Here is a 6000-nt window from a genome sequence, read left to right as displayed (position 1 = left end):
AAAAAAAAAAAAAAAGACCCCAGGCGGGCAATACAAGAGCGGGGGCACGTACGGAGCTACACCTACCGTTGTCGCTGTTGAGCTCTCAGGCCTCTCCAGCCGCCGCTTACCACGTGCAGAGGTCGCCGGGGCGTCGGGCCAAGTCAACGGCGGAGGCTGAGTCAGCTTGTGGGGACTGGCGACTTTGCCATCTTGCTCCAGCTCCAGCTCTCTTCTCCGGTGGTTGGTCTCGCGGGCAGCGTAGCAACAGGCAAAATAAGGGGAAGGGTTTATTGTATTTAGTTTAGGATCTCATTGTTTATCCTATGATCATAGAAACCGTTACTAAAATTTAAATTTTAAAACTTAACTTTGATATATTTCAACGTATTTCTCTTTTACGTTACCTTTTTAGTTCATTAAGGATACATATCCATAAATTATATTTTTATTATTAAAAACCATTATATAGTTTATAATCAGCCGTAGGTAATCGATGTTGTCATTCGCAGCACAGGCAAAAATGATGGAAATGGGAGAAAAAAAAAAGACATATTGCTGCAATTTTGCAAAAACTCATCATTGACCTGGTGCTGTTTTTCCCCCGGTTGAACTTGCTCACGGCGAGGTCTGGATCTGGTCTTCGGTGACACGTACGTGGGCGGTGTGGGCTTAATATGCTGTTATCTGATTACTTTCAAGTTTCAACTAAAAGACTTCATCTTTCTTTCTCATTTTTCCTTTAAGTCATCATCTAGGAAAGGGAAAAGGTGCTAATGTTCTTCTTTACATAGCCCTAGCCCAATATTCTGGATTGTCACATGCTCCGGCTAACAAGTCAACAAAAATCAACTCCAAGTTCAATTTAGTTTTTGAATATACACAAAGTCAAATATACCATCTTTTCAAAAAAAAAAGGAGTCAATATACCATGACCGTACAAACCACAAACATATATCTATTCCATGCCGCCTAAATAAAACCGTCAAAACAATTTTCAGGTTGTGAATACATGTAACCGATGCAACCAAAAGCCATTAATTAGTCTTGGATGAGTAAAAAAAAAGATAATGAGACCCCTAAATAATCCTAAAATTAAGTTCTAAAATTCAAAAATTGTTATGGTTTACGAGTCTACAACTTCAACAAGTAGTAGGTCCTTATAAGCCTGCAATAAAACAACAAAAGTTCACTTAAAAATCTATAGCATATAAAGCTTCCTCTATGACCAACCTAGTCATAAAAAACACAAGACAACATACCAATCATAGAACAAAACAACAACCACCACCATCTCAACAACGATGACAGCAACAAAATAAAAGAGAAAGTACCTCTACAAGAGACATCTAAACGAACACCAGGTACCTCAGCATCTCAAGTCCACCGACATTGGAGACGAGCAAAGGAAAGAAAACGCAATCTCAGTACCATCTCCCCATCAGATTTCGGTTAAGAGGCAACCAACAGAAGAAAAAGCTGGTGATTATTTCTCTCTTGAGTGCCAACTAAGTGACCAAGAAACGCATCAACCAGCAGCACATAGGATTTAGAGCGTTTTGGTGGCGGATGGATGGATGGATCCAGGCGTCTTCAACACGCAAAAATGTGGAAGAAATGCGAGTACGAATCGGAGCAGAGGAGAAGTTGGGATGGAGAGCGACGCCAATCGTTGTCTGGTTGTTAGAGAACTCTCCCGTTTTTTTTCTTGGAGATGTTTGGCTTCAGTCTTTTTCTGAGGTCTATTTAATTCAGTGCAGTGTATTTCTCTTCCAGAAAGGTAAGTATTTTATCTGTATTTTTACCTGAGAACTTTAGTGAAAATACTGGATGAACCACCGTGTAATTTGTTCAGGAGGAAGTAGTTTCTCTCTTCTGTTTTGTACTACAGATCAAGGCTGGTGTTTATGTCTGCAATAGTTTACTTAAAGGTCATTATCTTTAGCAAAAGATCAAGGTTGGTGTTTATGTCTGCAATAGTTTACTTAAAGGTCATTATCTTTAGCAAAAGTTTACTTAAAGGTGTTGTACATGTTAAATTTGTGAAGCACGTAAGGGGGTAAGATCACTACATGCCTGGCTATCAAACGGTAATGATGTCTAGTAGAACCATGTCATGATATTAATCACATGCACTGACACCTTGACGTTGTAAAAGAAACCACACTAATCATATGCTTCTTCTGAAAATAGTAGTATTCAAATACTGGATCTAAAGGTCAGTCATGTAGAGATAAACAGGTTCCATTTTTTTTATCATAACTCGGTGGGCTGAAACGATGATTTATTAGGCATCCATCGATCAATCAGCATCCTATATATTAAACGATCGGTCAAGTATGCATGTTGCACTGTGGAAATTTAGCTCAAACACAAACCGGAATTCATACATCACACATGATCAAACAAATCAATTTTGCTTGCACTATACTCAAGCTGCATCTACTAACGAACTCCTGCACACACTCAAGACAACAACAACGAAATCCTTGCCTAAAAGTGGACACCAGGGAGATAACGGTCCGTGATTGGAGCCGGGATGGTTGGTACAGTTTCGTCAAGAAATGGGAGAAATGTGTAGCTATCCGTGTGATATTAGCAAGTCGTTGGCCTTCAAATTCTGGGTCTAATGAGTGCTCGCTGCAGTACATGTGATGTGAGTTTGGCAAAGTTAGGAAAGGCACCAATCAGGCTGACAAAAAAACAACGTTCAGTTAGGCTTAGAGGGAGCAGAGAAAATGGCATGCACCAACAACCTATACTGTCATTTGGTGAATTTTATTTTATTTTTTCTCCTTTATTCTCTTGTGAATCATGATTGCCAACATGGCTTGTCTACTTTGGGCACATTGCAATCTGCTATAGGGAACATGTGGGCAGCCAGGCTCACCTAACACGGAAGGTGATGAAAAATCATCATTCTAGCCGCACAGAAAAGTTCAGGTTCTTTTGTACCCTTGGAGAGGCTGGAGCAGCCACGATCAAAAGCTGGAACTGTTGAAACCAAAAAGATTAGATTCGGAGGTGAAAAGTTTTAACGTGTCACATCGGATATACGGATACACATTTGAAGTATTAAACGTAGTCTAATAAAAAAATAAATTATAAAATTCGCCTGTAAACCGCAACACGAATTTATTAAGCCTAATTAATCCGTTATTAGCAAATATTTACTGTAACACCATATTATCAAATCATGGCGCAAATAGGTTTAAAAGATTTATCTCACAATTTACACGCAATATGTGTAATTAGTTATTTTTTCGTCTATATTTAATACTCCATACATGTGTCCAGATATTCGATATGACAAGGTGTAAAATTTTGCCGGGATAAAAATAGGGCGCCCTTCTCCTTTTGTACCGCAGGGTCCGTTTCTTCTCAAGTCTGAACTGGAGCACGTGCATTATACGTACCGTACCGTGTAATTCAAGTTCCTGTACGGGAGAACACATTCTTCCGGTCATCGTGTGCCAATCTTTTGAGAGAAAAAATAGCATACATTGATACATACCATCTGTACACAAAACCAAATTCGTGCTAGCGAACGCGAATGCGAACAACGGAACAAGGCGACACCGGCAGGAATACCCGAATACAATATATCATACGATTCCTCGCGGACGCACACATGTGGGAAGAAGCCTCAGAGTCAGCGGACGCCGTCGGCGCGCGCGTCGATCACTCGCGGGAGAGAGAGCGCCAACCGAACGGTCGTTGCAGGCGAGCACGCCATCGTGAGTCCACGACCGCGACCGCATCGGCGCCCCGGCACAGACGAAGGCGTGGCAAATCGTTTTCCATATTGCCGCGATCGAGACGGCGGCGCGGGACGCGTCGAGTGAATGAGCTGGAACGAACAGGAGTAGGGAGCACCGGAGCAGTAGTACTTTTTTTTTTTCTTTTACAGTAGCGCGCTGGCGCAGCGCCCCTGCTCCGAAGCAGCCGGGGACGACGAGGCCGGTGCATTGACTTGTGGTTTTGCGGTTTCGGAGTCGCGCGTGTGGCCGTGTGCTGGGTTCCGGATTCGGCGCGCGAGTGGTAGCCAAGCCAACGACGGTGAATGCGTTGCCGCGGCCGGTGAGGCGGGGGCTTCCTTGCGGCGGTGCGGTGGCGGTGGGTGCGTGCGGGATTGCGGCTTCCACGTTCTGCCGCACTGTTTGAGTGAGCGTTTGGAAGTCGTGTATGTACTGCCACGGAGCTGCTGATATCGTAGCCACAGATTGACAGATTACTTTCATGTTCACTTTGTTTCGACTTGTAAAGTGCCTGTTCAGATTTATAGTATAATATATCATATCTCTCCAAAATCTCTTATATTATAGAACAGAGGAAGTACCAAACTAAACATAATGCTATCTTGGTCACCCTATTAAAACTTGATAATTCTGAAGGTTTCCTCTTATAAAAACTTCATAAAATTTTGGTAAGGCTCTAAATCAAACAAATTACGTCCAACGCTACCAAAATATGGTGATGTCAAATTGTGCCAAAATGTTGGTAACAAATTTGCTACATGCTTACAGTTGCAGACACGTCGGCTCGGCTAATTCTTCATTCACATAGATGTTTGGACCTGGTGGTTTCTTATTGGATTATCCTAACATATACGTATCAGGTACACTCTTCATCCTAAAATAAATTTATTTATGAGTTTTTTATTTAACATTTGACCGTCCCTCTATTAATAAATTTTTGAAAAAAATAAAAAAATAACACATAAAATACTATTCATATTTTATTATTTAATTATAATAAAACTACTAATAATAAAAATTATACTTAGGGAGGGTATACAGCCCAGTCGAACGACCAACGCTGCTATTGCAGGCCTTTTACTTCCCTCCGTACACAGCACCGGCAACACGGCCCCAATTTCCTATGGAATAAGTTCACGCCAGGTCCCTCAACTTAGCAGTGAGATTTTTTAAGGTCCCTCGACCGCAAAACCAGAAATATTTACCCCTCAACTATGTAAAACCGTAAAAAAAGTCTCTAAGCAGTATAGACGTCTGTTTTCACTGACGTGGCATCCTAGTCAGCAAAAAATAAAAACAATAATAATATGTGGGACCACATATAAGTGAGAAGGAAATAGGAAGGGCCCACTTGTCAGCATCATCCTCTTCCTTTCTATTTTCTTCTTCTTCTCTTCTTCCACTTGCCATAGAGGAGAGAGTTGCAGCAGTCACCGCAGCGGCGGCGGAGAGCGGAGTCGGCGACAGGCGAGCGGCAGCTGCGAAGCAGGCAGGAGGCAGGACGGGCAGCGGTGGACGAGCGTGGCTGCGAGTGCCGGCGGCGGACAAGCAGGCAAGCGAAGCGATGGAGAGTGGAGCAGGTGGCGGGCGGTGACGACGGGCGAGCAAGCAGGCGGAGCGACGAAGAGCGGAGCCTGCGGCGGGCGGCGACCGCAGCCGCCCACAGCTGTATGGAGATCGATGTCAAGCAAGGCGCCGAGAGCCCTGCATCGTCGTCGTCCATCCCGCTCGACCCTTCCCTGCCTATCCTCCCGTTCGCTGCCGAGCCCTCTCCCGGCGCTCCCATCGACGCACGCGACCACCCCCGGCCACGCTCCTCCGCATCCTCCGCCGGGTAGCGTCGAGGAGGTGCGCGGCACCGTGGAGGTGGCATGGCTGGTGACAGCGAGGTCGCCGCTCGCCCGCTCACCCGCCGTGGCTTCGGATGGGGAGAGGCAGGTGCCGGGCGCCTGCCTCCTCTTCTCTGGCGCCGGCCGCCTCCTCCGCCGGTGTCGCGCTGAGGAGGTGCGCGGATGCCGGCGACAGCGAGGTCGCCGCTCGCTCGCTCACCCGCCGCGGCTCCGGATGGGGAGAGGCAGGCGCCGGCCACCTCTCTCCCCTTCTTCGACGCCGACCGTCTCTCTCACGCTTCTTCCCCGCGCGCCGGCCGCCGCGCCCGTCCCTCACAGAAGAAGAGAAAGAGAGAAGAGAGAAAAGAGAAGAGAAGGAGAAGAAAAGAGAAAAAAAAAGTGTAGCTGATTTGTGGGCCCATGTATTTTTTTAA

Source organism: Oryza glaberrima, chromosome 3 (genome assembly GCF_000147395.1).
Source record: "Oryza glaberrima chromosome 3, OglaRS2, whole genome shotgun sequence".
NCBI classification, from domain to species: domain Eukaryota; kingdom Viridiplantae; phylum Streptophyta; class Magnoliopsida; order Poales; family Poaceae; genus Oryza; species Oryza glaberrima.
This window is presented reverse-complemented; position numbering follows the sequence as displayed.